Here is an 11,724-nt window from a genome sequence, read left to right on the forward strand (position 1 = left end):
CTTAAATAAAATGGAAAGCCATCATAGAGAAATCTCCACCATAAAAGAGAGATCAAAACAAACAAAAGAGGGGTGACTCTGCAAAAATCCCAGTGCATTCTTTCTCTCCCCTGCCTTGTCTTACCTTTTATTTTCCCTTCTCTCTCTCACTCACTCATTTTCTCTCTCCCTTTGCACTGAGGGAATCAGTTGCCATGTTATGAGTAGGAGTCCTCCGGAAGGGTCCACAGGCAAGGAAATGACATATCCAGCAACAACCTGGAGAAGACCCACGGCCTGCCAACAGCCATGTGAATGCACTGAGAAGCAGACCCTCTCCCTGTCGAGCCCTGAGATGACTGACCCCAGCTGACACCTTGACTGCATTCTTGAAAAAGATTCTGAACCAGAAACACCTAGCTAAACATTGAGTTTGTTGTTCTAAGATGCTTGAGTTTGGAGTAATTTGTTACACAGCAATAGGTACCTAATATACCAATTTTTTAACAAATATCAGAACTTTTCTCTGTAAAACAAATTAAAATTAACGTAGGCCTCCTCCTTCCTCCTGCCAGATGGGCAGGAAATTGTCTCATTCACTACTATAACTATACCCACTTCTACTCCTCAAGGGTCTTGGCAAAGTCACAGGGTGTTCAGGACAGAATACTTAGGGAAGGACCTCTGATCCATGGCTCACAATGGTCACCACTGATGCACTCATCGCTCAACTGTGCATCGTCCTTAGAGAATAAGGAAACTCCGTATCTTTTCTGCTAAACTTCATGTTGGACAATGGGATTTTTGCAGAGGCTGGAGCTGTGTACCCAGCACCCAAGACCTGGCCTCCCTTTTGCAATCTTGTCAGCTCCCAACCAGGCCCCTCCTTGACCCCCATCCCTTCCCAGACTTCTGGGAATCTCCCTTCTCTTGACACTTCCACTCTTCTCCACAGCCCTCCACTCCCACATATACACACATATACTCAGCATAATTCCAGAGTTTAGGGGTTTTTTAAAAGCCTAGAAAATAGATGATCGTCAACCTGCCACTGTAAAGAGGTCACACCATATCCTTCTGCAAATTCAGAAAGACATACAAAGAGTTCTCATTCCTTCAATGCTTCAACTGCCTCAAAAACAAAATATAAATTAATGTTTCAATAGGCACTTCCATGACAATTATTTTCCCCCAAATATTCATGAACATATTTTTGCCCCAAGAACTGTCATGCTCATTCTGGGGCTCTGAATACCTCCTCACAAACGACAGCCCACCCCCCATCTACTGTTCACCCTGCCACATGCTATAAGAAGCTCGATACTGGGGGAACATGAAGCTTCAAAGCAGGAATGTTCTTCTAATCCTCTTCTCACTGTCACAGAACAGCCCAAGCAACCAGCCAAGCATCATGAGACAGGCATCATGAAGGCGTAACTGAAAAAAGCTGTTACTTCTCTTTGGAATTAAAGGAGAACAGAGAGGTCTTTCTTGACCCAAAATATCTTCTCAGTGCAACAATGACAGAAGTCCACCTTTAGAGCTTGGCTCATTTGGGTTGAAAGCACTATTCCTCGAAAGTTGAATTACCCATTGAGATGCTTTCAGCCAGGAGCAGCTTCTGATGATTCATCTTATCAATTCTTTCCTAATGGGCAGTATTGAAGAAAGCATCTGGGTTCATATATGAGTGGAGAAGAACAAGAAAGAGATTTTTAACAGCGGCAGTGCAGGCATCTTGAACGTAAAACTCAAGGCAACCAAGGGAGAAAGATGAATGGGATAAAAGCCTCCCTTTCCCATTAATGTGATATGACTACTGGGGTTATAACAATATGTTCTCTTATGGTTATTCTATAAAGACCAACAAGAATAAAGACCACACCTGGAACTAGACATGGTCTCATGAAAGATCATTGTTGGTTTCCAGTACTAGGGGTACAGGCTAGTCCTCTAAGAAGAAAAAACAAGAGCTGAAAACATTATACATAAGGGTCTAGATACCTGGATAGGCATCACTGGGTAGTATGTATAAAGATGGTTCCCTCCCTATGAAGGGACACCAGGAACTGGGAATGAAAGATGCCAGGCTGGGTCTTTTCCTAAACATCCCGCAAGATAGGGGAATGGGAGAGGAATAGCTTGAGCTTAGAGAGATATATTATCTAGTTTCACACTGCTCTCTCTACAGTAGTTCTTGACCCTCAGCATGTGGTAGAGATCAAGTCAGTTGGGTGACTGCCAGAAATGCCCCTCTAGAAGGAGCTAAAATGCAACAAAGAGGAGACTATATTTTCTCAAGTTCCTCTCAATGAGAAAGCATATTGATTGATAAATTGCTTGGGCTGGAAGGATGGGGAGATATCACTGAGGATCAGATCTTCCAAGGATAGTGAAACCAGTTAATTATCAAACTTTTGATCTGTTGAATGAATGTCTGCATTAGTGGCTGAATTACTCAGGGATCAAAGAAAGGCTATGCTCTACTATCACAAGGCTTTCTGCTTTCAAACACAACACTTGAAAAGGATATCAGATTGAAGGAGCACTGTGCTACTACCCTGCACATAGAGTTAGCTGTGCTCCAGTTATGCTCATAAGATCTGCTTGAATATCTTGTCTTGTCTTGGCTCCACTACTAAGAAGACAGTAAAAGGACACTTGTAACTTTTTTTTTAATTTTTTATTTACTCATTTGACAGTGAGAGAGAGAGATCCACAAGTAGGCAGAGCAGCAGACAGAGAGGCGGGGGGCGGGGGGCAGAGAGCCCAATGCGGGCTCGATCCCAGGACCCTGAGATCACGACCTGAGCTGAAAGCAGAGGCTTAACCCACTGAGCTACCCAGACAGGAAAGAGGAGATAAGAGAACACTGAAGATAGATAAAGATTATCTTGTTCCCAGATTTTTAGAGGACCCACCTTGGACATGGAATTACTGGCTAGAAATTACTGTCATAATAAGCACTCTTAAAAATAATAAAGAACAAAAATCCCAATCTTCTCACCCTTTAACAGGTGAAATCATCTGTGTAGCAGCAATAGAATGAGGAGGAAACCTGAGGACTGGCTCAAGGTGTTTTTTGCCCCTCACCAATTGCTTGCACTCTCACTTTCTGCCTCCTCTACAGGCTTCATTACCAAAAGGCATGAGATCTGAGATTCTGGGATAAAGCTCCTCTCCTTGTGTCCCCAAAGCAGAAAGTCTCCAAATAAAATGTCCAGGTCACAACAGCATACTTATGCTTCCAAAGTAGCCTGAGCCCATGCAAATCTTTCATTCTTTGGCTGCCATCTCTCTTATTCCTAACCTCATCCCTAGGCTAAAAATTACAACATTGTTAGAATGTAAAGGGTCTTTAAAGAACATAAAATTCAACATCCTTTTTCTATCCAAAAATCAAGTGAAACCTAGAGAAGAGAAGTGATTTGCTTAAGATTCCACAGTTGTTTACAGCAAAACACAGACCCTTCCGTGTGTTCACTTAAGAGAAACTGCTGCTCAAAACCTGGTTTCCATCTGTCCTGCCCTGATTTCACTCACTCTTAATTTAGATAGCTGTGGCCTCCGGCCACCTTCCCTTGAATATCTTGTCTTGTCTTGGCTCCTTCCCTGAAGAACCTGAAGGCTATCTTCCCTGAAGAACTTACTCAAGGTCACACTCTCTAAGACCACCTCGAAATTGTGCTGGTAAGAACCAAGGTAAACCGAGGTAATTCATCAACCACTTACTAACTTCCTAAATTTAAGCTCCTGAGGAGTTTTCATGTGACACTCTCATACAACTAGCAAAAGTACTTTTCCTTTGAAAGGTTAACACAAAGGGGAATAACAGCCCTCCTTCCTCAACCTGAGGGCATCACTGAAAGGCAGTATCAGAGTGAGTGGCCTGGATGTCTGCTTGGATAGGAAACTTCTACAGAGCAAGTTCATAGGCCTCTGAATCTATAACTTAAGGTCAACCAAGATATGAAATTCTACCCTCCATGCTTGATCTCTAGGTTTAAGACTTGTCCCTGTGAACATGCAAATATCCCTGTCAATGGTTCCACCCTGATAGAGCATCAGCAAATGGAGAATTAGAGTGCTTGGATGATGAAAAGGTAAGGAGGAGCAAAGAGTTAGGAAGCCTATCTCCAGGAAGGACAAGAAGAATAGGAGGAGGAAGAGGTCATCCAAAAGCTGACAGGGCAGAGACAAAGCAGACAACTCCAAGAAATAGGTTTGCCCTACTCATCTCTCACCACCCCACTTCTCTTTTAATGACCAGTTTTCCCTCTCTCCTTGGGTATTCCCAGTTCCCTTAAAGAGGCCAATCCTGTGATGCCTACAGTATTTCCAGTATTTCTCTTGCAAAAAAAGAAAAGCTGGATTGGCTCCATTGTGAGAAGAGATGTGGATTTGCTTCATTATCACCCCACTTTCACCCACTGAAGGACATCCATGTCTCTGACCCACCTAGAGGGTGGGGGCTACTTCCCTTTCCTAGAAAAATAAGGGCACTCTTTTTTTTTTTTTTTTTTTTTTTTTTTTTTAATTTTTTATTTTTTATAAACATATATTTTTATCCCCAGGGGTACAGGTCTGTGAATCACCAGGTTTACACACTTCACAGCACTCACCAAATCACATAAGGGCACTCTTTTAAAACTTGTAGGCTTTAACATGCAACAGAGAAACCAAGAACAATAACTTTCTGTCTTCCCCCAACTTTGTTTTAAAAGAAATAGGATTCAAAAAAGCCTTTTTTCTTTTCAATCACCTGGGTTTCATTTTTGACATAAATATTTTTGTTTTCTATTGTTCTTCCTGTTACACTTTTATTTTCTGTTTCTTGATAGACTACTATGAGTGAAATAAACCACGTAGTCTAAGGATAGAGTCCTCATAAGACTGCTCTCATTTCAGACTATAGTCACCAGTTTGGAGACCCCCAAGGCCACCTTCACTTCATACCAGTTGACTACAAATTCAAGGGATTCCTACAATCACTCTCAGGTTTGATAATTTGCTGGAATGAATCACAGAACTCAGGAAAGTGCTGTACTTAAGATTGCAGCTTTATTAGAGCAAAAGAATATAGATTAGAACCCACTAAAGGAAGAAAAACAGAGAATGAGATATGGGAAGTTTCCTGTCATCCTCAGGGCTGTCACTGATTTATGCAAATTCACACAGAGTATTGCCAAGCAGGGAAATTCATCCAAGCTTCAGTGTCCAGAGTTTTTAATTGAAGTTTCATTATATTGGCATGATTGATCGGATCATTATCCTCTTGGTTGCACTCAATTTCTAGCCCCACTCTCTTCCTTGGAGGTCAAACTGAAGTTATCTGCCTCTAATCTCCAAACCTAATCACACGTTTGGTCTTTCTGGTATGGCCAAAAGCCTCTACCCTGAGTCATCTTCTCAGCACAAATTAGGGGTTTAACATGAATAGCAGACTCTCCTATCATTCTGGAAATTCCAAGGGTTTAGATGGCACCTCCTAGGAGCAGAGAAAAGACCAGATCTCTCTTTGCATAAATTTAATTCTCTCCCACATAATTTACACCCCCCTCAAAAAAATAGGTCTGGAATGTGTTAAAAGTCACTGATAGCCGGTGGAAAGCTCAATTGCATTAACACAGGATTCTGATAAATGTCAAACATCCACTGAAAAAGTAGATGGTTCCACTGCCTAAGTAGGGCTCTGGTAGGGGAAAATGACCTGCTTTGATTGACTGTATACTGGGCTTTTTAAAAAGGGAGTCAAACCTAATTCTTCAGCACTAAACCTCTCAGAATATCTGGGAAGGATGAGGGAGATGAAAAAGAGAAACTTCTCTGTTGTTACTTCGAAACCAAATGGTTGGTCTTAACTAAAAACCGACAAATGTCTCCCAAAATATTCAAGGATTTCCTCCTTTTTTCTGACAAAAGAAAAAAAAGTAAAATATGAAAAATCAAACTGTGCCCCCCTTGCACTGACACTCATGAGAGATGCCAAACGTGCATTGCCAGATCTTGGAAACTACAGGTTTCTAGCTTTGCCCTGTGCCTGGCCCACCCAGCACAACCTCTCCACCCCAGTCCTCTCCCTGTCTGATGGTCCCACAGAAGCATGTGAAAGTTCTTGTCATGACAGATATTCAGATTAGGCTCTTGTAAGGAATGGAGCAGCACTAAGAACTGCTACCGTGATTTCAAGAGCGTATTTTTTCTTGTTTGTTTTTGAAGAAAAGTAATGATCCCCCAATGCTGCTTTCCTAAACACATCTCCCTCCCTTCCTTGAGTTTTCCAAAAGTTCATTTCAACTACATTTCTATGATGCTCCTAGTACTCTGGAAGAGTTGGGATTCACTTAGTAAAGAAGATATGGTCCCTGCCCTCAGGGAGTTTCTAACCCAGCTCAAGAAATAATACTGACACATACAAACCTTGTATCGAAAAAGTTAGATAACATAATGAGTAGTACCTTAGGAATTCAAGGTCCAGAAAAAATGATATTCAATTGATTCTGGATAATGGCTTCTCAAAGGATGTGAAATTTACATTAAGCTTTGAGAAATGACAGGACTCTTAGTCCATGAGGTGTGGGGGAAAAGAGGTATTCTAGAAAGATGAGCTAGTACAAGGGAGGGTATAGACGTGGGAAAGAGAAAGATTGGTTATCTGGGAAGGGTTTTGGAGGTATAGCCTGATTAAAAAAAGTATAAAGGGTTGTTGTCCCCAAGGACATTGAAGTCTATAGGTATTTTAACATTCAGATTAGAGACAGAGAAAAAGGATTTTTAACTAGTTGTCTCATTACTGAAATGCTCCTGCAAATGCTTAGGTGATAGAAAAACAATAAGCAAATATTTGAATAGGTATTTAAATAGAACTATATTCTGCCAGTCTATTATGGAGGAAAATTATTTTTTTAGAGAAACTATATTCCTTAATTATGTGTTATCTTTCTGCCCCCAAGTTCCTCCCGTGAAATACAATACTGGGTGAAATTCAAACACAAAACCAGGTATTCACAAGGCAAATAGCATTACAGGAAAAATAGCTCACAAGGAGAATTTTAATGCAACAAATGTCCTTCAAATTTCCTGTCACATTGAGTACAGGCCAACAACCCAAGCTAACGTTGTTTTGATGTCACAAGTCAGGGATGGCCAGAGATTACACTGGGTAGCAGAATGGGAATTCAAAGTAAAATATAAGATTGTACGATAAGATCGTAAGATTGCACAATGGCCCCAACATAGCCATATACATTTCAATAGAAATAAACCCAATTTTCAAATGTAAAATGTAGAAGATATGGCTTGATAAGTAACAGTATAAATCAGGAGTCACAAATATAATGTGGTTACCCAAGGGAAGCAAAAGCAAACTTAGGCTGTGGTAACAGCAAGTCTGTGTCTAGAGCAGGTAAGGGATTGTCTGATCCATTCCTCACAGATACCATTACCTAGTGTCATCACATACTTTAAATGGGGTACAGAGATCCAGAAGTGAGTACAAGAACAACCTATGAGAGTCAACCTGAAAAATAACATCCTAGGGAAAAGGAGACATAATGGTTGACTTCAAATAACTGAAAGGCTGTGCCAAGTAGAGGCATTAGACTGGTTCATACTGTGCAGTTCCTAAACTTTTCAAACCAGAAATCAGGACACATTACATAATGAAGAGATCTGTGAGAGGCATTCTAGAGCTGTGGTTTGAATACTGAAAGCTGAAAATTCCCAAGACCTTGTGATGTTGTACAAAGGCAGTGCATATTTGAAATTGGATATTATGTTCTAGAAAACCTCGGTCTCATAGCTGTAGAATTACAATGAATGAGTATAAATTCTAGGATGATCAATTCCAGCTCAATATGAAGGGAAAATTATTTATTTGTTTATTTATTTGTCTTTTGGTGGGTAGGGGTAGGAGGGAGAGAGGAAAAGGGAAAGAGAAAATCTTAAGTAGGCTCCAAGCCCAGTATAGGACTTAGTCTTACAATCCTGAGATTGTGACCTAAGCTGAAATCAAGAGTCAGATGCTTAACCAACTGAGTCACCAGGCACCTCTGAAAGAAAAATGTTTAACAGATTTACCCAAAGGTGAATATTCTACCATGGGAGGCATAGATTTTTGCAATAAATATTTATGGTGAACATGTTATGTAGCAATCATCACCCTGCTTTTAAGTCATCCAAGGTCTAGAGTAGAAGCCAAGCAAGGGAATGGGCAACTATTATATTCAGGGTGAAAAAGTTGGGTAGTAGAGATAAGAAAAAGGTAGGGCAGAAGCCTGGGGAATGGAAGGTAGCAGGAGCAACACTTGAGTTTAATCTCGAGGGTTGGCTGTAGAATGGAGAATCAACTAGATCGTGATCACCCAGAAATCAGAGTTACAGGTAGAGAGGGCAATGCAGGAAAGATATGGCAGCGATCAGAGCTATGGAAGAAGTAGTGGGGATAAAGAAGAGTGTGTAGATTTAAGAATTTTTTTTTTTTTTTAGATTTAAGAATTATTAAGGAAGTAGAATAAATAGGACTTGGATTGCTAGATAATAAAGAAGGGTATCAGTGATAGCTGGGTTTCCTTGTGAGTTGATAGTACCATTTCCCAAGACAGAGAACAAGCAACAAGCAGTTTTACTGAAGATGAAGTCAATCCTGAACAGGCTGAATTTGAGAGTAGATATAAAACACAACCACATGCAGATATCATGCAGGCAGCCGAGTGTATGGTCTAGACTTCAAATCAAGAAAGGAGCTAGAATACTGCACATCCCTCTCTCTTAGCTAAAATGAATGACTATTACTTCTTGAACAATGACAGATTTATTATCTCTCTAATCATCCCTATTCGTCAAGATATTCTATCATATAACTTCCATCACTTCCTGATAGCCTTTTATCTGGAGAAACTCCACTTCCTTAGACCATTCCTCAAGTCACCCAGCTGATATGCATATCCTATTTTAGATTCTTTCTAAGGCTCTCTTAGGGGGGCATCCAGTGGTTTCCCCAAGGTATGTGTTCCCCTTTACTGCAACTTATACAAGATGTGCTCCTGGTGTGTTCCTGGTGGTCTAGGCTGGACAGTATTGACATTTCCAAAAAGACATAAATTATATAGCCTTTCAACAAAACCCTTTGTGCCTCTGAGTCAGTCTGAGGCCTGGAAGTATATGCTGTGTTTCCTCTATTAAATTTTCCCTTTTATTTCAAAAAAAGTGGCAAAATACTATTTATAAGTGTTAAATTATGCCATAATGCAAAACATGTCAAATGACTGGCAAAATGAATTTGTGAAATAAGTCTTCTTTATTGGAAACTCATATTGGTGGGTTAGGTCCACATATCTGACTGATAAATCTCCTTTCTGTATGAAAATTTTAAGTAACACTGTTCATCTATTATATGCTTAGAAATTGACTTATGATTAATCTGAGAATCTTCATAAGGTAAGTGACATTGATAAATAAAATTAGTGAATAAGAAGAAGAAGGAGGAGGAGAAGGAGAAGAAAAGAAGGAGGAGGAAAGAAAGGAGCTAGAAAGGAAAGTTAAGAATATCCTGTCTTAGCCAGTTTGGGCTGCTGTAATAAACTGGGTGGTTTAAACAACAAAAACTTATTTCTCACAGTTCTCGGTCACTAAGATCAAGGTGCCAGCAGATTCTGTGTCTGATGAAAGTCTGATTATTGGTTTTCAGACAGCCATCTTCTTCTTTTGTCCTCAGAAGGCCTTTCCTTTGTATGTGCATGTGGACACAGAAAGAGCTCTCATCTGTCATCCTATTTTTTTTTTAAAGATTTTATTTATTTATTTGACAGAGAGAAATCACAAGTGGGCAGAGAGGCAGAGAGAGAGAGAGGACCAGGCTCCCTGCTGAGCAGAGAGCCCGATGCGGGACTCGATCCCAGGACCCTGAGATGATGACCTGAGCTGAAGGCAGCAGCTTAACCCACTGAGCCACCCAGGCGCCCCTGTCATCCTATTTTTATAAGGGCATTTATCCCATCATGAGGCCCTACTCTCTAACCTAATCTAAGCTTAATTACCTCCCAAAGATTTAATTCCAAATGCCATCACTTTGGGGATTAGGATTTCAACCTATGATTTGGAGAAGACATAAACATTCAGTCCATAGCATATCTAATAAAACACAAATGAAAAAGACAAATCAAAGAAAAATAAGACATCTATGTCTATGTCTTATATCCCAAACTTGGAGTTATGAATAGAATAATAGAGAAAATAATTGGGGTGGGGGAACAGAATTGTCAAAGAAAAGAAAAAAATACAAGAATATATAATATACATTATAGAAGGAAATGAGTTTCCACATTAAAAAGTACAAAGACCCAATATAATGATGAAAAAAGATTCACATCAAGGATATAACTGTGAAACTTCAGAATCCAGAGGATGAAGAAAAGATCCAGGAAGAAAGAGCAAATGACATATGAAGAATTGAGAATAAGAATGGTATCAGACTTCTCAACAGCAATACTGTAAACTAGTTTGAACATATGTCAAAATAAACAGAAAAAATAATGCCCAATTTATAATTCTATACCCAGCGTAATTACAAATCAAGAGTAAATACAGAGATGTTTCTCTATAGTCAAGATCTTAAAAACTCTACCTCCTATGCACAGTTCTCAAAAAACTTCTAGAGAATAAGTTCCAGAAAAACAGAAATATAACTCTAAAACAAGAAAGAAGATGTGGTAGAAGCCATAGAACTGGGGACCCAGGGCAAGAGAGGTAAATAGAATCCCCAGCACGACAGGAGAATAAGTCCTATGACAAGAGCTGAGCAAGTTATTTTAGAGGGGCAACAAGTCCAAATGAAAGCAAAAAACTAAAAGGCTCTGAGAGGGAGGTTTCCAGAAGAAAATAAAACTTCTAGATCTTCTGACAGGTTTATGGTGAGGAAAATTGGATTGAGAGTCACTTTTACAGGGTTATTGGAGGATAAAAGAAGACTTAGCAAAAGATGGAAGAAGGCTATAAGGAAAATTTTTTTTAAAAAGACAAAAAGAACTACAGGAAAACCAAAAGTTGAACAAGAAAGGAAAGGCATTCATAACATAGTTCTTGGCTTAAAAACTGAACAATGTTAACATAGTTATCAATTATGAAAATCATGAATATGGATGGTATCAAATTATGGTAAAATTATATTGGAAACATATAGGGAGATGAAATATGTATGAGTGATGGATGATTATATTGGATATCTACTCCTGTGCAGCAAACCACCCCAACACTTAGCAAGTTAAAACAACTGCAATTTTATTTGCTTATAAGTCTATAGATTAACAATTTGGATCTAGCTCAAATGAGTAATTCTTCACTCATAACTGCTGTCATGTGGGGACTCAACCAGCACAGAATATTCCAGGATGGCTTCACACTCATATTTGAGGACTGGTGCTAGTTGGCTGCTGCTGGGGGGTGACCTTGGCTGGAACACCTCATCTGTGTTTCATGTGGTCTGTCTTCCTTCCGTAGTTTAGATCAGGTTTGTTTTTTTGTTTGTTTGTTTTAACTGAAGAACCCCAGAGCAGTGTTCTGAAAGGGTGAAAGCAAAAGCACAAGGTGTCTTGAGATCTAGGCCTACAATTCCCACAGCATCAGTGCCAGCATGACTGTCAGTAAAAGTAAGTCATGTGGCCAGTCCAGACTCAAAGGGTAGGAAACGGATCCTACCTCTTGACAGGAGGAAATACAAAGGTACAATGCTAAGGGATACATAGACAG

The sequence above is a fragment of the Mustela nigripes genome, chromosome 7 (assembly GCF_022355385.1).
Source record: "Mustela nigripes isolate SB6536 chromosome 7, MUSNIG.SB6536, whole genome shotgun sequence".
In the NCBI taxonomy this organism is placed as follows: Eukaryota; Metazoa; Chordata; class Mammalia; order Carnivora; family Mustelidae; genus Mustela; species Mustela nigripes.